This window comes from Gopherus flavomarginatus, chromosome 9, assembly GCF_025201925.1.
Source record: "Gopherus flavomarginatus isolate rGopFla2 chromosome 9, rGopFla2.mat.asm, whole genome shotgun sequence".
NCBI classification, from domain to species: domain Eukaryota; kingdom Metazoa; phylum Chordata; order Testudines; family Testudinidae; genus Gopherus; species Gopherus flavomarginatus.
In genome coordinates, this window is record NC_066625.1 from 30,249,897 (window position 1) to 30,272,599 (window position 22,703).

At 43.6% G+C, this 22,703-nt stretch overlaps 1 pseudogene; it reads left to right on the forward strand.

Moving 5' to 3' along the window:
- The window catches only part of LOC127058526 (ectonucleotide pyrophosphatase/phosphodiesterase family member 7-like), a 115,103-nt pseudogene that overhangs the window by 41,961 nt on the left and 50,439 nt on the right, over positions 1-22,703 (forward strand).

A 22,703-nucleotide genomic window follows, 5' to 3' on the forward strand; every position in this document is an offset into this window, starting at 1 on the left:
TCAACAGGAACTGCATTTTAAGAACCTATCATTCAGCTCAGACACATCTGGAAGATGCATTTTAAAAAATACCTAATATATAGCAGCATGACAGCTTTGGTTACACAGTCATTTTAAGTAGGTGGCACTCATGAATCACTAATATTGCCCAGAGATGCTACCTGCATACCATTCCCCAAATGCATTCCTGCAGCACATATACCTGAGGCTATGATATTCCTCTATCAGAACATACTGTTGGCCTGATTTGAAAAGCAAGTGAGTGTGTCCAAGCCCTGAAATCAAGAGGAGCTGTGAGCCCTCATTACTTCTGTAATCTGGCCCATGTGGGTCTGTGGCACTCTGAAGTAGAAGCTATAGGTTGCTGCAGGAAGCACATTGCAATATGTAGGTAGGGCCTTATTCTCCCTCTGCTACTTCAGTTTTACATTAGTATAACACCACTAAAATCAGTAGAAATCAATGAATGAAAGCAATGGTGTTTCACCACTGTGGTGTATCAAACCTATAGTGTTTTGGCCATTAATTTACAATTATTCCATTTCATGCAAGAATAATGGATATGTGTTCATGCAATTCAGTCTTCCAAACACTACAGTTATCTGCTTTAAATACATTATCTTGAGATACAGTGCAAAATATTAAAAAACAAAGCATTCCTCCCATGCACACACTTCATTGTTTGTTTTAAGATTTATTATGAGTTTCTGATTTGAATGTAGTTTTCAAAATAGTAAGTGTTATTTCTTCCTAGAGCTGTAAGTCTAAGACCAGAACCTCAAATGGTGGAAGCTGGCATAGCTCCACTTACTACTTCTAATATTTCCCACCCAAAAAGGCAGTACCTCACATCGAGAGAGCATCCTCATTGCCATATTTGACATGTATTTTTTCTGTCACGGGCCAAAGAGCTGGCTGGGACTGGGAAAATAGCTGATCTGCTTCAACATCTCCTGATGAAGAAAGAGCTGACCACAAATGGGCATGGAAGAGGTCTGAAGGTAGGGGGAACCTTAGCAGCCAGCCAGCTGTGAAGGTGATCTCAGAAAAGACCTCGCTCCTTGTGCTATATTGTGATTGAAGGATGTGCGTAAATCAGTAGTAGAGATGGCCCTAAAAAACACCTTTTATTTATTTTTACTTTTTAAAATTTATTTAAACAAAAATGGCTTTTTCAACTAAAATACACCATTTTCACTTTGGCCAAAATACCAAATACCTAATCATTTTTGGTACAATCTTTGGTTTTCAGCAAGAATTTTCATTTTCATTTTACCAAAATGCATTTTCAAAAATTTGATTCAAAAAAAAAAGTTCATGAAAATTTTCTGAAAACCCAAGGTTGTTTAGAAAGGTTCCTCCCTTCCTCCCCCTTCCCCCACAAAAACATACCATTTTCCAACCAGTCCTAGTGTCTTTATTTACAGAGTGGTTCTTCTCTGAAAATCACTAAGATATCTGGTCATTGATGTCAATTGACCTACGGCAATTTACACCAGCCGAGCAGTTTCTAAATGTTTCCTCATGTTTCTAGATATTTTCCTTGCTTTTTGGTTCCTTACTTGACTCAGTTGTTGCAGCTTCTCTCCCACTAATACTGACTGCTGGGGTAGTTACATTTGTCCTTCTACTTTGCAGCAAATCACTCATCTAGTTGTTTCAGTGAGATTATTGTTTCTAAAGTGCTGGGCTCCCCAGATTGGATGTCACAACATAACTCCAAAGGGAACTGCAAGGGGGTTCCACAGTGGCGGATTAACAAATTTGGCACCCCGAGGCCCTCAAAAAATTGCCCCTCCACCCCCAGCTCACCTCTGCTCCCCCGTGGTAAGCCTGGGAGGGAGGGGGGAGAAGGGGAGTTGCGGCACGCTCGAGGGATGGCAGCGGTGGAGTGGAAGTGAGCTGGGGCAGGCACCGGTTCCCTGCCACCCCCCAAGAGTCACTCCCTGTGCCTGTCAGCCCCAGCTCACCTTTGCTCTGCCTCCTCCAATCACGCTACTACTCGCTTCTCTCTCCCTTGCAGCGCTTTCACACGGCAAGCCTGGGAGGGAGGGGGGAGAAGGCTAGTTGTGGCATGCTCAGGGGATGGCAGCAGTGGAGCAGAGGTGAGCTGGGGCAGGGAGCGGTTCCCGGACCCCCGGGTTACTCCCTGAGCCCGCGGACCCCAGATCACCTCTGCTATGCCTCCTCCAAGCATGCTGCTACTCGCTTCCCCCTCCCTCCCAGCATCTTCGTGCAGCAAGCCTGGGAGGGAGGTGTTAGGAGGGAAGTACAGCGCGCCTGGGGGAGGAGGCAGGCTGGGGATTTGGGGAATGAGTGGAGTTGGGGAGGGGTCACAAGCAAATTTGCTGCCGTAGGCCTACGCCTTGTTGGCCTAGGCAATAATATGCCACTGAGGTTCCATTAGTCCTGTATAACTTGTCCCAAAATGATTTAAGAAAACATGGTCTAAGTCCTCTATTTCCTCACAAGACTGAAAGCACTCATTTCTGCCAGCTTAGAGATTTGTTTTTGTCTGACCCTTGGTACATCATTTTATAGCAAGTTTCCTTTGAGTCTCACTGAATTGAAGCTATCAGCCCATTTCCGGAGAGCTGGCCATTGCTCTCCAGAGAGTTATTTACCACCAGTTTCCTTGAATAATTACATTTCTGCCCCTCATATCCCATGGTTAACACAGTAAGTTACAAAGCTGAGAAGTCAACCTCTTAAACCAGCTTTGCTTTGTCTGAAGATTTTCAAGTTTTGTGATGTCTCTCTCGAGCATTTCGGTATGTTCCCTTCTCCCTGAAGTAAAATATTTGGTTGGAAGATAGCAAATCAATGAAATCATTTCACGGGAACTTCCCACAGTTCATCTGAAGGAAGCACCACAACTGGACTCAACTGGGGCCCAATCCTGCAAGGTGTCATGTACCCTCATTTTTTCTTGCAGCACAACAAATAAGGGTTTTGAGAGCAATGAAAAAGGTTGCATTTCTAATCACTAGTGCTAAATGGGTGAGAAAAATAAAGCATGTTTCCAATACACTGAAGAAATTGTTTAACAATTATTCATTCATTCCAAAATATAACTCTTGTAACATTGCCATGGATAACGGTACCTAGAGCGATCTGCTGGATAAATGCTGAGTCAAAGCTGCCCAGAGGCAAATTTAATTTCTGCATACATCAAGATTTCAAACACATTTTGCAGACACAATACCTGTGGCTTGCTTGGATAGTTCACATCTCATCTTCTATTGCAATTTGAATATGTGCTTAAAGTTATGCACATGCTTAAGTACCTTGCCTGCATGTTCAATCTTTGTTCTCAACTAGGCAATTCTTCTCCGACTGAACTCGCATTGCTGCTCTAAATTCAGCTGATATTTAAAGAAGCCCCTTATGCTGCCCTTTCCATTTCAGACCACAAGGAGTAGCTCAGTTATGCAAGCCCAAGATGACAGGCCAATTCCATTCTTTAGAGTCTGTTCAAATTTGTTGTTGTGGATGGTGAGGCTGTGCGGAGATATCTTTCCACCAGCTATATCTCTGTGTCTTCAGAGGAAAAATACAATCTCTTCATTAATGATTTAATGTGGCTACAGATATTTTGAAATAAATCAGTGATCTGTGAAAAGTGACATTTGGGCCCTTAAATCCAGGCAGTGCTCAAAGTTAAGTTAAGGTTGTCTTACTGCTTTCATTCAGCAAATATTAAGGAAATTAGCAGACTCCTTGAATGGAAGCAGGATACAGAACTATATTTTAAAAACTTTATAAGGCTAGTCCTACTAACCTGGGGGGGAGGGATAGCTCAGTGATTTGAGCATTGGCCTGCTAAATCTAGGGTTGTGAGTTCAGTCCTTGAGAGGGCCACTTAGGGATCTGGGGCAAAAATTGGTCCTGCTAGTGAAGGCAGGGGACTGGACTCAATGACATTTCAAGGTCCCTTCCAGTTCTAGGAGATATACCTATCTCCAATTATTATTATTTTAACCTGAGAACAGGAACTAAGCATATTGCCCACACACTCTCTCTTTCTCATGCACAAATATAAAAGAACAAATTATGGATTCTTGTGAACCTGCTGCTAAATGTTTATTTTTATCAGCATTTTTCTAAGGCATCTACTTGAAGCATAGTGATCTCCAGCTAACTGGGGCGAGCTATATTATATACATGGCTAGTTGACACCAAAACAGCTTGCAGCCATTACTGTCACCTTGTCCTCCTCCCACATCCTCACCCATTTATTTCACCCATCTCTTGTGTCTTATTAACTAACATTATACGTTCTTTGGAGCAGGTAGTTGCCTGATGGTGGAGAGCCACCGTAACTGGCTCATAAACCTCTGTAGGGGGCATATGGTGGGCAGAGAGGAGTGAATGCTGATGAAATGTACTGCACTTCGGCTGCCCCCAGGTAGCTCTGGGGGAGCCATTAACAGCTGGTGGAGCTCAGCGCAGCCTTCGGCTGCTCTAAACTTTGCTAAGGCCTCCAAAAAGCCAACCTAAGTATCAAGGGGCTGTAACCAAATCCAGAACATCCACTCCCCTCCTCACAGCACCCACTCGTGATGAGTTGCATCAGAAAACCTTGGCCAACATTTTTTAATCAACTAGAGACAAGGAGCTGGGGATCCATCTTAGCTGCAGGGCTCTGGCCTGATCCCCAGCAGCACTGGCGGCAGCCCCATGTTCAGGAAAAGAAACCCAATTTAAGGGACTGGTGGTGGTGGTACTATAGTGATGAGCACAGTACAAGAACCTACATAACATAGAATAGTTACTGTATTGAGTTGATCTGGAGGAACAGGGGTGCTGGAACAATTTGTATAGTGGGAGTGCTGTGAGCCTTTGAACCAAACTGTAAATTCTGTATATAATGGAACCACATCAAGTCAGGGGGTGCTGCAGCACCCCCTGCACCCCTAGTCCAGCACCTATGGATGGGTCCAGGTATTTTAGTATATTTTTAAAAGGTTGTCAAGGGCACCCAGAGAACTAGTTGGGCTGTTCTTGTTTCACTTTCATAAATCTAAATAAGTAACTATCCCTTCTTTATCTATAGCCATATTATTTATATTTGCATATCAATATTTTAATTAATAGGTTGTAAATAGACACTGGACTGTCAAGGAAAATGATTCCGATTTTTACTGTATTTTCAGACTCAGCACTTCCTTAACACTTGAGATATAACTACATGGGTTTTGTTTGCAGAAGCTCAAGACAACTTCTCAAGATAAACAGAAATGATTCCCTTTACCTTGTTATTAATGTTTAGCACTCTTATTAGAAACACTACAGCATTCTATAGTAATCATCCCAAACTTACAATAGTATTGCTGTCATATTGGTGAAAATTGCCAGAAAAAAATTCCACTGGATTTTTAAACAAAAGGTTACCGAGATATATAATATCTGTTCTCAGTGTTTTGACACGGTAATGCTAACTTAAAAGATGATTCCATCTTCCATGCAAACTATAAGCAACCCTGAAGAGATGGAGACCTATCAAAGGAAATTACAGAGAACCACAAAATAATGCCGGTGCAAGACTCTTGATGTTGCATTGCCATGTTTGAATGGTGATGTTACATCAACATCTTCCTATTGTGATGCAGCACCCACGACAAAAATGATAATGCAATATTTGCATTTAAGGCTTGCTTCAAAGCCCACTGAAGTCAATGGACTTCAATAGGCTTTGGGCCAGGTTTTTGTTTTAGGATTATCTGTTACCCCATTTGATACTCTCCTTTCCCTCTCCCTTTACCCTTCCTCTGCTTCTTTCCCCTATGCACCCCAACTACCTGGCTGCTTGGAAAGATGGGACATGAATGTGGATCACATTCATCCACTGACTCATCATTTAGATATGTCTACACTGGCGCTGGAAGTGTCATTTTCAGTTCAAGACGACAAACCCACACTAGCTCTGATGGAGCTAGTGCACTAAAAATAGTAGTGTAACTGTGGCAGCAGCATAAGTGGCAGGACAGGCTAGACACCCGAGGACGATCCCGTCTGAAAACCTAGGCCCGTTCTCAGGTGGCTAGTGCCTCCTGCTGCTCACACTGTCATGGCTACCCTTCTGTTTTTAGTGCACTAGCTTGATACAGAGCTGGCATAAGTCTGTCTCCCTGAGTTGGAAGTTACACTTCCAGCTCCAAGGTGGACATAACCCTTAGTCCCTCCCCACCTCTGAAAGCTTTGATCAGCACTTCCTCTGGGTCCTGGGGTAAGATCCTCACCTCTGCTCTGTCCCCGCTACACTGGATAAGGTGGCCAGAGCAGTGTAAAGGAGTCGTAAATTCTCTCAGTGCAGGCACTGTGGAAAACAGCCATAAGGCTGCCCCCCAAAGGACCTCCTCACAAGCCCTGGTGTAGAGGGCATGGCAGGGGCAGGACTGAGGCCAGGAGGAGCATGTTGAGCACAAGGCTGCAGCACAAATACTGCAGAAGATTCCAGGAATGCTGCAGCCCAGAGTGCAGCCACAGAAGGCTGTTGTAATGTAGACAGGTAGCCAGGGCTATGTTACACCAGGGCCTCTCCCACTGCTGGAGCAGCCTAGGAACGAGAGGGCTCCAAAGTAGCTTAAAGCTACCGTAGCTTCTCCTTCCTCAGGGCTGAGAGTTTTGTGCTGCCCCAGTATTGTGTGCACAATACGGAATCTCACCCCAGAACTTCATGAACTCCAATCAGATCCATGGATGCCATAATGCAGGGCCCCAAAAAGCCACAAGCTGAATATCATGGCTAGAAATTAGGGCCTTGAAAAAAGGCATGGGAGAAACCCTTCCTAAATTGCAGCTGGGTTTGTGTCACCCTGCTTAGGTTTCTTCCAAGCAATATTATTCCAAACACATCTCTGGTTTAGCTAACAGAGTCCATCCCTTACTTGTGAGAATCATTCATAACCCATGGTGATGCTTCATTTTACTCTTTTGTGCCACCTCTGTCGACAAAGCATGGTGTGTTCTGCATTCTGCCCGACAGTGACGTATCAACAGCCCTATTTCAGCTGAGGCGGAGGGCTAATGTTGACAGATACTTGAAAGTGATTTCAGAATGCAGAACATGGGCCTCTTTTGGATACAGTGGGCATGGAACTTCTCTCACCCAAAGTCATGCATTCACTGGAAATTGAAGCTCATTAGATTGAGGCTGCATGATTTTTTTTACTCCAACTTACCCTACTCGTTTTTCAGTTAATAGACCATTTCAACAGCAGCTATGAACCCATGGTCTTTCTACTCACATTTGGCTCTAGGTTTCCCATCTCCACCTTGCTCAAGTACAGTTCCAAGGCTGCATCATCCTACACACACACACACACACACACACACACACACACACCAGTACAGTAGGGAGCAAGGGCATAGCAGAGGCTGGGGATGCATGGGAAAATTACTCACAAACCGATCAAGTATCAGAGGGGTAGCCGTGTTAGTCTGGATCTGTAAAAGCAGCAAAAAATCCTGTGGCACCTTATAGACTAACAGACGTTTTTGGAGCATGAGCTTTCGTGGGTGAATACCCACTTCTTCAGATGCATCACCGATGGTTCCCCAGCTATTCCTGCAGGGGACTCTTGCATCCTATTCAAACCCCTTCCCCATTAATGCCATTGTGGCTGATCAACATGCCAGACTGGTATTAGCTCTCACAACTCTTTTCATCTATGCTCCACCAACATGTCCCTGTTTGACAGAGAAGGAGACTTAATGCAGACACATTTGCTGCCTTAACTGTGACCATCTCTCCCAGAGGCAAGCTTCCTAGAGCAGCTGCTCCCAAATTCTCCCATCCACTTTCATTGTGAGACATTGTAAAACTGAAGTCCCCCACAGCTGACCTGGAGAAAATGCTGGGACTAAGGTTGGGTGAATAATTCATAATGAATACTTTATCCAGCTATTTTACAGCTGTTGTTCTTTGCAATTGGCCCACAAGCAGATGTGAATTTACTTGAATTTATTTGCTGAGCCACCACCACGAATAATTCTTGTTTTGAGAATTATATACAAGCAGTTCAAGGGTAGTTGAAATTCAGGCTTCTTGTTTTTTGCTGGACACACAAGTCGCATAGTGCATTCCTGTTCCCTAATTGGACAAGCAGAACTCTTAAACTCAGGTTTCCTCTGTGTGCTTATGACTCCAGACTTCGCTTTCTGTGACTATTCATGACAAGGAGCTGCTTCTACAGGCATTCTGCCATCCAGCTCGCTAGCTAGACTATTAGAAGCAAGAACACCCTCACAGCTGAAGCCAATTGGTTGAAAAATTCAAACCAATATTCACAGGGAATTGATCACAGTATTCACCGCTGTGAATGTGTATTCAGCTCTGTACAATGGGGAAAGGATACCATTTGGCTGCATTTCCTCCCTGTATACACTCCCCTTTTCCATGGCACCTTCTCCATCAGATGTATTGTGTGTTTGTCCCTCCAGGTTTTCCAGGCCTCATTTAGCTATGGAGCTTGAGCTCTTATTTTTAGACTGAAAAAGCCTACTGCTTCAAGTCCATCACCCTGACATTTCAGAACTATACCCCACTGTATGTCTCGTAGTGCTTTGTCCATTCTGGTTTTAAACCTTCCAGAAGATGGGGTTCTAACCATTTCCCTTGGGAAACTATCCTCATCCTAAAAATATCTCACAGACAGGAAAGGTTTTGCTGAATTTTAGCCCAAGTTTTCCCTTTCTCCTTTCCTAACCCCTTGAACTGTCTGCTCACTTAACATAGGCATCTTCACTGTCTCTACAGGAACAAAGAGTGAAACCCAATGGTTTGGTCCTCAGCTTCAAATCTCTCCATGGGATTGGCCTAAATTAAACTGCCTCTGCAAGACCATGACCACCTTCGATTGCTACGTTCCACTCAAACAACAGAATGGTCAAACATCAAGAACAAGGCTTGTGCATGGAAGAGAGAGCTTTCACAGGAATTGGCCTCTGAATCTGAAGTTTTCTGGATAGATTGTGACTACCACAAAACTCAGCACCTTCAGAATAAAATGCAAACCCTACTTCTCCAACTCAAATTAAACCAAGTCCACCAAGTCCTTGCAGCCTGGAGAGATAAGAAAAATAAATCTTTATTTATGTGCACACTTCATAATTTGGAGAAGTGCTCAGGTACCATAATGATGGATACAATAAGACCCTAGAAAAATAGAATCTTGCATTTGTAATATTAGAATCATTTCCTCCTCCATTGACCATGCTGTTACAAAAAGAAGATAACAGGTCAAACTCTCCCTTGTCTGACCTCACTGCAGTTCCAACGGTATAAATGGAAGGATGATGTGGCGTCACGGGTTTTGGGTGGTAGCAATAGTACAAATAGATGAACTTTGAAAAACAAACATTCTGTTTCCATGCCAATGTCCTGAGAAATTATTTGTTTTAACTGAGAGACAAAGGAGAAAAGGGAACATCATTTATAATAATTGTCTTTTAGCTGAATGTTTATCTAAGTTTTCTGAACATCAGAAGGTTTTTACTGCTGCAGTTTGGCTGCTGCACCTGCATTAAATATTCCAAAGCATGTTTACTTCTTGTCTGCTAGTCTTATTTTCCTTACAAAGTCTTCTGGATTCCCCTTCTCCTACCATACAGACACTTTCCCTACCGCTCTCCCTACCTGTGCAAAATCTACACAGGTGAATTTATTAAAGGGAGCTGGTAAACATGGTCTCCCAAATTTTATATTTTTTCAAATACATTTCTCTTCTCCACCTCGGGATCCTTTTTAAAATAAGAACACAGGCTCATTAGCTGTCCAAGAGAACATATAGGTAAATAGCAATGATAAAATAGTCTCATGCCACACTGACTATCTAGATATCCTGGTGGTAAGAAAGGTTCTTGTAGATAATGGGGCAGCATGGGTATAATTTGTCCATATATCCAGAAAGCGCTGATCTGTTCATTTGCTTTATCTTTATTGTCATGTCTGAAGTCCTTTAACTCACTCACTCTCGGCTTAACCAGATTCTTGTGACTAGTTCTGTGAGGCTTAGATTCTCAACACACTTGCTCCTCACCAACTTATTCTCAGTTAAAACTTTAGACTCTGGAGGAAAGATAGAAGTACTAAGTATCTGTTCTGCATCACTAATTTCATCAAAGATTTCTCATTATTCATCGCTGGCAGTTTAATTTTTTTTCTCTTTCCTTTCCTAGAACAGCCACAGCTTTAATATTGACCTTCTGATCTTCTGAGAACTATGGTTTTCCTCCCTAGCTGGGCTCTCCAGAAGACTTACTCGACATATTACTGTGACTAGTCAGCTGTTGGAAGGTAAAGTTAATCTGAGAATCCAAATCTAATGGCAAAAACAAGGGATCAAATTCTCAAAGGGCTTGTAAAAACATGCCTGTGCTGTTTGTGAGTGTGTTCCTTTGGGGAAGCAAAAGCCAAGAGGAATCTTATGTTTGGGGACTTCTGTTGCAGAGTGCTCACACTATGTTTTGTAATAAACTGGCCCCAGGAGGGTATTATGTAAGTAAGAGAACCTGGCTGGCATAGAGTCCTTGGGTTTCTACAGAGGGGAAATTGACACAGGACACCACAGAGCCACCTCAGGCCATCAAGGGGTGCTTAGGAGGTGGTCAACTCTGCTATAGGGCCTAGTTTTCAGGAAGTGCTGAACACACATCCTATGAAAATCTGTCCCCTTTTTAAGAAAATTAGTCAGCTACCCAGTGAACTGAGGCACTCCAGAGTCACTAATCACTTCAGAAAACCATCGCCCAGATGGTTTTACTTTAATAAATCCATAGGCTATCAAGGATACAGTTTTGAGCAGGTGTATCAGGCTTGAACTTTGCTCTTAACCACTGATAAGAAAGGAAGAAAAGCAGGAGCAAAAAACTGGACATGTGATTTCTGGGCTGTGAGCTATCTCAGCATGAAGAGACTTAGTTCTCTTTTGCTTCTGCTCATCCTCCTGAAGCCTTTCACCTGCCATCCAGCTGGCAGGAATGAGAAGGAAATAGGATCTAACAAACTCCTTCTGGTTTCTTTTGATGGATTCCGTTGGAATTATGACCAGGATGTTGATACCTCAAACATGGATCTCCTGGTGAAGCAGGGAGTGAAGGCCAAGTACATCACCCCTCCTTTCGTGACCATGACTTCCCCATCGCATTTCACAACTATCACTGGTAGGCCCTGTTCTGCTCTGCAATCTGTGTTCTCTTCTCTGCTGTTATGCGTAGCAGTGAAAAGGTCAGATATAAACAGCATGAAGGCATTGTAAGGTTTCATTACAAAAACTGAACAAGACTTTAATCATATGTTTAATGTTTAATTGTGTTAGAAAAATGCACCTCCCAGCACCACCACTGCCCACAGCCTGTTAGAGAAGGCATTCCTACAGAATCTAAGGAATTTTCACTTATTTTTCACTGTGTAGGAATTGCATTTACTTCTAGAGTAAGCTACAGCTAAATTTGGTAACATCTATCAGCTGATTTTCTTATTTTAATTTTATTTTTGGAGCATTCTTTAGCACAAGCTAAACATCATTTTAATTATGTGTTCATTTCACTTGCACTCCTAAGGTTTAAAGACTTGGCAGCTGAGGGAAGTAGGACTTTTATCTCTACGTAAGAACAAACCATCCCCCTCATTTTCATTCTCTCTCTCTAATTCAGTCCCTGGGACACAAATCTTTTCTGATTGAGGATGACCACAGTAAGCCAAATGCTGCAGTTCTCATAAACAAGGCCCCACTGTTCCACCAACATCCAAGTGCATTCATGTACTGTTGAGGTAGAAAAGAGACCATTGCATTATCCTGACTGATCAAGATAATTTTGAGTGGCATAATATCACCACAAGAAAGATCAAAACATCAAGCCCAACTGTGATTTTTATTAGCTCTATTTTAGTTGCACCTGCAGGCTGGATTTAAGCATGGCTGCATTGTTCATACACACAGTAAGAGCAGTCTCTGACCCAAAACTGATTAAAATCTAAATTCTGCCCTCATTAATACAGCCACGTAGCCCTCATTAAACTCAGCCGCCACTGGATGGGCTCAAAGGAGGACAGAATTGTACCTTTTTTAAATTAACAAGCACCAAGAAATAGAAGAAAAGACTGAGAACTGAAGGTTCTAGAAAGCAATGTAAATCACAGGCTGAGGTTTTCTAATCAGTTTAGAGGACTTAGACATACCCTCCATTACTGTTATTTATAATAATCTTCATTCACTATGGCTGCAGATTTGCATAGCAGCCTAGGGTTGTAAACGGCTAACTGCCCTGAAATTTAACAGAAAAGACTTCACCCAAAACCTCAAATACTTAGCCTGGTGCTCCTGTTGATCTACATTTCCTTTTTATTATATTACAGTTTCTGAAGCCTTGGAGTTTTGCCCAGCTACCAGTTTTTTTTCAATGAGTAAGTTACTTTTATTTCTGCAATAAGATAATGATGATGGAAAGCTTATCAGAATTCACTGCTATGTATGTTACGAACAGACAGTAACATGACCTGGCTGACCCTAACGTGATGAAGAATATCGGTGACTGGAAAATAATAAAATAAAAATATTGACTGTGCCCTTACTCAGAGGATATTCCTGATGTAAACCACCATAAAATTCACTCTGTGGGGTCAATTACTAATTAACGGATTTGCTTACAGTGAACCTTCAGACTCATAAAAAGAGGGGACAAATATGAGATTGAAGGGAGATTATATTTTGGCTCCAATCCTACACCAGGTTCTGCTAGTGCTGACCCTTGTGCATTGACCTTAGCTGGGATCTGCCTTGGTGCAGAAGAGATGCTAGTGAAGGATTGCGTTTTTTTTATTTTTATTAATGACCAATAGTTCTCACCGATGAGTTAGATAATAAAGAGAGATATTGCAAATCCACAGTGATTCCTTTGTGGATAAGGCTCATAATAATGTCATTATTTTCTACTACAAAAGGCAAAATTAGCCTGCTCCTGAGACACGAATAATCACAACTAACATGTCTCACTTTCAAAGCCCTAAGTCCTCTGCATGCTGATATACTAGTTACCTGCAGAGACCTCTTCACCCACCACTGAACTGTTGTCACCTCTGCAGTGAAATGGAGGCAACTTTGGGCTCCATGTTGTCAAGGCCTCAGTGGGAGGAATTTTGCAGCACTGAGCACATCACTGATGTTAAACAATATATAATAAAACTGTTAACAGGCACAACTCATAGGACAGGGAATGAAGAATATGATATGAGATGCAACTAAACTGCCAGGGCAGTTTTATGACACCAGAATAGAATTAACCCATGTTGGAATTTGGCCAAGACATCAGAGTTCCTACTCTTAACTCTTGCGAAAGTGACATGGGAAAATTAGTGACCACAAGAGGTTAGGTCTCCAGCTCAACACCTTCTCAGAAACTTGGCCACTACAGGAGCCATAGCACCCCCAGCACCACCCTGGGGCATTGGTTTGGTATCAGTTCTGAGGGAAAAGTGTCACCTACTGTAAGAAGCCACCATGGCTGTTTCCTGCTGCACTTTTCTCTGTATTCCCTGAAGAATATAATGTTCCAAAAGGTTTTAAGACAGTCAGGGGTAGCAACAATTATTCCTTTGCAAACAGGAGTTAAGCTGCCTGACCAATAGCAGTGGGTGTAATGAAGATGGCTCAGGGAAGTGTTAGCTGTCTGCACCAAGCTGGCTCCCTGCTCCTCAGGGGGTTGATTTTACACAGAAATGGCAACACTGCCACACAAAGAGGAGCAGATATAGTTCACGGGGGTGTGGGGCTGAAACCCAGCTCTATCCATATATGCTGCAAGGAGATGCACTAAGTAAAGGCAGCCTTGGCCACCATGGCTTTGTCCCCTTCGCATCCTATGTCACCTGCAGGGGAGGTGAGGCTATGGTTGCTTTGTAGTACCACAGCCTCTCCATGCTGGGGTTTACATTGACAGCAGCTGTCATACAAAGATGCTGATTCTGCCCCTTATATTCAGGCATGCAAACGTCCAACTAGAAGCCAACTTCAGTTGGACTAAATTTGGGACTTTCTGTATAGACTGTGGATTGTGAAAGTGATGTAAGAGTTTCACAGGTCAAGGGCTCAGATTATCAGTTACCTCACCCCAAGGAAGCATCAGTTACTGTGATGTTACTGTGATGAATAATGCTGTTGGTTACATTTTCATTGGGGTGTAAGGCTCAGAAAGGCTCAAATAGAAAAAAAACTAAGTAGTTTTAATTGCAGCCTTGAAGTTCAGTAACAAATTACATGCGGTTTATTTGTGTTCATTATTTACTGAGCATTATTTAAAATGAATAGATATGCTTGGAAACCTCCTAGTAGATTTTAATTACTTTACACAAGTCTAGAAATATATTTACTAAAGAGAGCATCCTCAAAGTGAACACATCACCCAGGAATGAATTAAATTAGTATTATTTTGTGATTAATTAATTATATTTAATACAAATTATTTTCATCCTGTGGCAAAGTGCAATCTATTGGTCAGAAGAGATTTAGGCTTCCTGGCTCCTATTCCCTGCTCTGCCATTGATCCGCTCTGTACCCAATACCGAAATCCTCATCCAAGCAAAAACTCTTATTGGCTTGTGGCAAGTGACTTGATGTATGCAATGTTTGTGCAGTGCTTCAAAATCTTCGCTATATGAGTGTAATCCTCTTATTCTAGAATGGAGAAAATAGTAACTTCAATTTCTAATTTTCTGTAATAAGTGTGATGCTCTACACTACTGGGGATCTTCTTTAACTAAGAAACTGATATTCAGTACCGGGTATGACAGCTGGGTTTCCTGGGTCACATCTGATCCACGCAGAACTGACTAAATTTCCAAAGTCCTTTTCCAGCCAACACTAGCCTGAATGTAAAATCTGGGATGGATTCACTGGGGACAGTCATTGGAATATAGAAATTATCACTGCAATGGTGTATCTAGTAAAGTCTGCTCGGACCTAATTTTAAAACCCGACCTGAATCAACTAGACCACAGCCAATCCAAGCCTGATCCAAGACCCAGTATTGCACAGTTTTCATCCCCCAACCAAACCTGACACTTGCTGAGTGTTAGTTTTGCTTGGGAAGCTATAGGTAGACACACGGAAGTCACTGGCTGCAAGCTCAGGTGGGGGCATCCGTGCCCAGAGAACTAATTTTTTATGTCCACATGGAAGCTCAGGACCCACAGGGGCTGATGAGCTGGGCCCCACTCACTGGGGAAGCCAACCCTTCCTCAGGGACCAGGGGCCCGGCAGTGGTTCACTCAGACACCCCTTCTTTGGGATAAGGCCAAGCAGCTTCTCCATCTCTCCCTGAGCATCTGGTACCCAGCCATCAAAGCCCAAGGATCAGAACAGTGTGGGCCAGCCTGGGGGGCTATCACTGCCATCCCATGCAGAGGCACAAAAGGGAGATGGGATACCCACACCAGCCCAGCCCCGGAGCTGGCTTAACCTGCCACCAGCTCCAGGGTGCTCCCACCTCCCTGGGCAGTGGCAAAACCACTACAGCTACCACTCCCCTTCAAATCAACCCCAGTCCCACTGCTGAGAGTTTGAATCCTACAGTCCACCAAAGTCATTCCTGCTCAGGGTACCTCACTACCAGAGGCCATACTCTCCAGTCCCAAAGGAGTCAGATGGGCTAGGGAGCCAGGATGGTGCTGATGAGAGGAGAAAGGGTATGTGGAGGGAATGGAGGACTGTGGGGCAAGGAGGAGCAGTGACGGGAGCAGTGTTGGAGACACTTGTAGCCAAGTCCCATCAGATTCAAGTAGAGCTGGACCAACTGCTTAAGAGGACGGTGAAAGAAACCCTGAAAACTACATTTATGGGATAACCTATCCCTAAGGAAATTTTTCCTCACTGAACCCCATCCATTAGAGGTTGGCTTCTGCCCTGAAGAAGGGAGTCTCTTCTTCAGTTGTTCCAAAGACCCCGTCAGGAATCTGGAGGGATATTCCCTAGGACATTATTACGGTAAGTATATGAAGGGGAAACCAATTCAAAGGAACAGATTACAGATCCAAGACCACTGTATTATCTGACACTCTCCTCTACTATATGAATTCCATTCAGACTTCTCCTGACTGCAAAACAATTATCTGCAGGTCAGCCTTATTTTAAGTAAATATATCCTTGATCTTCTCCCCATCGCCCCCCCATGGAGAAGTAGTTACTGGTCCATCACCAGTAATGACAATGAACATATTTTGCAATCTCAGTTTTTATTACAAAATGATTGAATAGCAGTAAGGATAAATTATGCTGTGATGCTAAGAAAATCCTGTCAAGTAAATGGTGTGTGAATGGAAAGTTCTAATGGAGTAGCATACATTTTCTCCCTCAATGAATCAACTGGAAATAAGAAGCTATTGCAGCAGAGTTTTGGACAAAAGCTATCAAAAGTATCATGCCTGATATTACAATTTTGTCAATTACATCTTTTAAGACGGAGCTGAATAGACAAGAAAGTAGACAGGTGAAGAGGAGAACGTTATTATATATAAGGCAGACTACAGCAAAAAATAAGTGTGAGGGGATTTTGTTCCCTCTAAGATATACTTCCCCCACCCCCGCCTCTCAATTTCAGATTTTCTGTTTCCACAGAATGCACACACTGGGTGGCGTAGGCAGAACAAGTGCTGCATCTAGTGGCTGATTAGCAAGCCATCCTAGGCAGGATCCACAGCTGCTTGCAAGATTCCCTTCAGAGTCTCACTGTAGGATTATTTCTATCTTGTAGGCCTTTGCACAGTATGTAAGGCTGTTGACCCCAAGTGCTTGTGGGGGGTGGAAAGAAAGAGGGTTCAAAGCTAAGCATGACTTTCCCCACTGTGCAATATGTTTCATGCTCCCTCCCCTATTCTCAAGGGCACAAGTATAAAATGGCAGAGTGGTAGGAGAATGTACATATCTGAGGCAGACATATGGGTTTCTGTGTGATCCCATTGTGTTAACAGGACACTCATCTCTTCCTCTCTTCAGTAATCCTCTCCTGCTTCAAGGCAGGAATAGTGAGGTAGCATCACTCTTATTATTATAGGATTAGGTTCTCTTGCTCTCCCTTTTCTGCTCATCCCTTTTTTACATCCAAGGCAGGCTCCAGCATTTTTGCCGCCCCAAGTGGTGAGGGGGAAAAAAAAAAGAAAAGAAAAGCTGCGACCGGCTTTTTATTCTTTGGCGGCAATTCAACGGAAGGTCCTTCCCTCTGAGAGGGAGTGAGGGACACCACCACCAAATTGCCCCCAAAAAGTTGGGCCTGCCGCCCCTTTCCATTGGCCACCTCAAGCACCTGCTTGCTGGGCTGGTGCCTGAGCTGGCCCTGTTGACATGAAGCCCTTCATCTCTGCAGCACAAGATTAAATTCTTGAAGCTTTCAGATACCCATGTGTCTCCATAAATTATGCATGGATCTCCAGGTGGGAGCTTGTTTGTCTGATAAGTAGACAGGTGCAAAATGCCCACTTCCTGCCTTTGCCTGCTCTCCCTGCGGCTTCACCTGCTAGGTTCAGGTGTCATTCCCAGTAGCTCTGCTACTGTGGCAATGAGTGTCTGAAAATTGTAATCTAGAAGGGAAGGTGTGTGGCAGGGAGGGGAATAGCCAAAGACTGCTACTGAAAGGCAGGTATCTTTTTCTTGTTCCATGTTACAGCCAACTGACTGGATCTGCTCACCTGTTTCTAGATGCCAAGTGCAGAGAAAAGTCTCATAATCTGACTTCAGTAGACTTAAACTCAGACTCCTCCTATCACAGCCTTTCACACCCAGCCTTCCATGCTGTCCCCATGTATCACAGGAATGGAAGGGACCTTCAGAGGTCATCTAGTCCAGTCCCCTGCACTCATGACAGGACTAAGTATTATCTAAACCATTCCTGACAGGTGTTTGTCTAACCTGCTCTTAAAAATCTCCAATGATGGAGATTCCACAGCCTCCCTAGGCAATTTATTCCAGTGCTTAACCGCTCTGACAGTTATGAAGTTTTTCCTAATGTCCAACTTACACTGCCCTTGCTGCAATTTAAGCCCATTGCTTCTTGTCCTATCCTCAGAATTTAAGAACAATTTTTCTCCCTCCTCCTTGTAACAACCATTTATGTACATGAAAACTGTTATGTCCCCTCTCAGTTTTCTCTTCTCCAGACTAAACAAACCCAACTTTTTCAATCTTCCCTCATAGGTCATGTTTTCCAGACTTTTAATCACTTTTGTTTCTCTTCTCTAGACTTTCTCCAATTTGTCCACATCTTTCCTGAAATGTGGTGCCATGAACTGGACACAATACTCCAGCTGAGGCCTAATCAGCACAGAGTACAACAGAAGAATTACTTCTTGTGTCTTGCTTTCAACACTCTTGCTAATACATCTGTAGTGGTGCCGACTCACTGCCGTGGTGCCTCCTGCTGGTCGTGCTAGGAATTAGCTCTCTTGGCCCACCAGGATGCCTTTTACTAGCAGTGTCTCACTCGCCGTTACTTCCACTTCCTCCACCATCTGTACCTGCATCACTCCTGGACCATGGCGTCCTCTTTGGGACATTGCCCTCTGGCTGTGCCTCAGCCCACTGTCTCCTCACTTTGAGGGACAGGTGGTCCTCAGTCCTTGCACTTGCCTCAGAGGCCAACTGCAGTCTCTAGTCTACTAAAGTCTGGATTTAGGCCACTTTCTTCATTCGCAAGTAGGGGTGAGTGGGGACAACCCAGGCCTGCCCACTACTCTGGGTTCCAGCCCAGGGACCCTATAGCTGGCAGCCACTTGCTGCCCCTCTTCCTATTCCTGCTGCCTACTTTCCCTTGGCCACTTCCCCCATAGTCCTAGCACCTTCCCTGCCCCTGCTTCAGGGCCTCAGTCTGGCCATGGTCAGCCAAGAGTTCCCCTATTTGTCCACTACCCTGGCCCAGCACTGCAGTATCGCTGGTGCGCTTCAGCAGACAGTCCTTCCCCCTTGCCCTTTATATAGGGGCTGCTCAAGCAAGCCTTCCCTTGATTGGTTCTCCCAATGAGCCCTTTCCTGACTGGCAGGGTTCTGTGCAGCCTCTCCAGAAGAAGGGTTAAAGCTGCTTTAACCCTTCTTCTGCTGGTGTGGGGCAGCCACTCCACCACAACATCCCAGAATGATGATTGCTTTTTTTTGCAACAGTGTTACACCGTTGACTCATATTTAGCTTGTGATCCACTATGACTCCCAGCTCCCTTCCTGCAGTACTCCTTAGGTAGTCATTTCCCATTTTGTGTATGTGCCACTGATTGTTCCTTCCTAAGTGGAATACTTTGCATTTGTCCTTGTTGAATTTTATCCTATTTACTTCAGACCATTTCTCAAGTTTGTCCAGATCATTTTGAATTATAATCCTATCCTCCAAAGCACTTGCAACCCTCCCAGCTTGGTATCATCTGCAAACAAAATGTACTCTCTATACCATTATCTACATCACTGATGAAGATATTGAACAGACCCAGACCCAGAACCGATCCCTGCAGAACCCCACTCGTTATGCCCGTCCAACTGCACTGTGAACCACTGATAACTACTCTCTGGGAAGAGTTTTCCAAACAGTTACGCACCCATCTTATAGTACCTCCATCTAGGTTTTACTTCCATAGTTTGTTTATGAGAAGGTCATGCGAGACAGTACCATAAGCCTTACTAAAGTCAGGATACACCATATTTACTGCAAACCTTTGCACCATAGCATCCTCATGGCTGTACCATGACCGGACAGTCCAGTGCAAACTACAATGTTCTCCGAATTTCTCAGCCCTGCACTGACTGGTGGTTTGGTCCCCCTTCATTTCTCTCCCAGTCTTCACCTCAATTTCACTCCTCCCCATCATCTGCCTTCCCTTCTCCTTTAGCTGATCTCCTCCTAAGTAAACCATCGGCACAAAACAGCCCATGTAACTCATATGACATTTGCCACCATCACACTGTTCACTCTGCTTGTGTTCTAGCCTTTTTCCCCAACCCTGGTGTCTGTGCTGTGTATTTAAACAATATTGTCTCAGTGGTTTCTTTCACTCCCCCATCTGTCTGTATCCATCTGTTGTGTCTTTTCTTAAACTTAGCTTGTAAGCTCATTTGGGACTGGGCTGTGTTTTTCCTATGTTTGTACAATGCCTAGTTCAATGGGGTCCTGTAGGAGTCCTAGGGCTCCTAGATTCTATGATCGTACAGATTATTAATAGTAATAACAGTCGTGAATTGCACAATAGTTGAGTGAAAGGTACATTAACATTAAATAGCTTTGTACTGTAGAGAGCTAGCCACTGCAAACAGCATAACGCCATCTAACAGACCTGAACATTTCCATACAGTTCTTTTCAAGAAAAGGTTTAGAAATAAGAACAATCAATAGAGTTGGTGCTGGAAAAATGCTTTCTATTGTTGTACCAAGGTGGAAGAACTTTTTCCTTGAGTGAGTTAGTTCGAATGTTCAAAGAGAGACTTTTAAATCCCACAAAACTGAGGATAAAAGAATAAAGGAATCAAGCATAATTACACCAGAAAAGATTTGGGCCCATTTAGTTCCCATTACATCATGAGAAACTTGGGAACAGAGGCATTGACAGTCAGCCTCACACCGATGGCCCACCTAGTTCAGTATCCTCACTCAGACAGTGGGCAGCACCAGGTACCTCAAAGAAAGGTGCAGGAACCTTGCAGGAGGCAACTGTAGGGTCATCAGCCCCCTGCTAAGGAATCATCCTTGGGAATTTGCACCGTTACCTCCATCCTTTTTTTTTGTTGTTGTTCCAGTGTGGTTTATGGGCATCCACATCTCCCACTGAAGTTAATCAGAAATTTGGGTCCATGAAGACTGCATGGCTGTGCCCGTAATTGGGCACAAACCATAAACCCAAATTTGAAAACTCCCAGGCTTTCCAAAACTTTGATCTACACCTTAATCCAGTTGTGGCAAACTGTGGCCCATTTCTGCTTGGCTGACAGATTCTTCTTGCTAACCTTAGATTAGAAGACAGATAGGTAAACTACAAAGCGCCTGTCACTTTTGCTATCTAAAGGCCTGATCTAAAGTCCCTGGAAATTAATTGCAAGACTCACCCTGACTGCAGTGGACTTTGGATTGGGTCCTAAGTGCTTTAAATGTGGTCATGAATTTAACTGATAGTCTCCAGTTCCCGTTTCACCTGTGTTCCCTCACTAAGTTTGGTCAATTTAACCACAGCTTACACCTTTAAGTTCCGCTTCCTGGTCAATTTTTGAACCCACTGTGTTTAAATGGGTTGGAAGTTGTCCAAAATGACTTCTTCCAACATGGAGCAAATATCAGCTAGCAGACAACTAGCTCTGAGCTCAGCCAGTGTAGACCGGCAGGGAGGCTAGCACAGAGGAGAAGACAATGCTTCCTCGTACCTGAATGACCAACTGATAGCACACAAACACTCTGTAGGGCAGAGGGGCCTCAAATAAAAAAAATCAAAGTGAAGACAAAAAACTCAAGTAGCTGCAGCAGACACCACCACCAAGGGAACTTTACGCTACTGCTGGCAAATCCAATTAAAGCCACAGCAGATGGTTTGTAGAATCTCAGTTAGGCAGGGCTGTAAAAACCACTCAAATAGCACACTCCTGCAGGAGCAGCTCATTGCAACTGAAAAATCCCTGAAATTAAATGAAGATCAAAAAAATGCCAAGTGAAGACTATAATGAAAAATGTGCTATCACTGACACAAGGAAGAACAAAGGAATACTGGTCATTCCCTCTCCATAATATATCCCATATTCAAGTGGGACTAGTAGTGAAGCAATAAGTCCTAGAGCAATAACTGATTAAAAAATAATCTTTATTCTGAAGAGAGAAGGGATCCATAGAGCCTAGTCTGAAAATCTAAGAACCACATGAGCAATTAATGCACGCATGGGTCCCTGAAAACATCCTTAGGCAAAACAAGTTAAACTCTGTAGAGCAGGACAGGCCAAGTAGCAGCATTTATATCAGGGCACACACACAGTCACTGCTGGCTATTCAATTGGTAAATAGCTGAAATCCTAGAGTGTGCCCAGCCAGAGAATGAGATTTAGAAAGAGCAGGGTTGTAAGTAGAAAGAGGTGGCTTATTAAGTGCATATCTAAACAGATTCATCGTCTAGCACCAGTGATAGTAACTAGCAGGCTGAGTACTACCAACACCACCATCATAGCTGTGTGCAAAACAAAACAGAAGTGTGCAGGATTTGGCAATGGGTTTGAAAGGAGCCTATGTGCAGAAATGCTGCTCTCTGAGTGAAAGTCTGTATCAGGTTCAACCCTGAAAATAATGCATTGCTCCCTTCTTTAGAAACTTAGAAATGTGTGACTCAAGCCACCAAAAAGCAAGCAAGCAGGGCAGCCTTTATACTTTTTACAGTAGGAGAGCACAAACCAAGAGGAAGCAAATGGCCAATGACAAGCAATCAGTCACCAAATCCCAACACCGGGACATTTTCAAGGAACCGCTCAACTAGATATGCATCTCCTCAAGCTGCTGGTGATCCATCATCACTATGCTACAGCTCAATTCACTAAGGAGGAACAAAGGCATGCCAGTGCTCTTTTAGAACATGCAAAAGCTGTTCAGGATTCACACAAGTTCCCAGAACTAAAACGAGGAGCTTTATGCTTCTTTTAACATCTAGAAACTGCTGAGACCTTGGTGATTCCACCAGAAAAGATCTACCTTTGCCATGGATTAGTGTA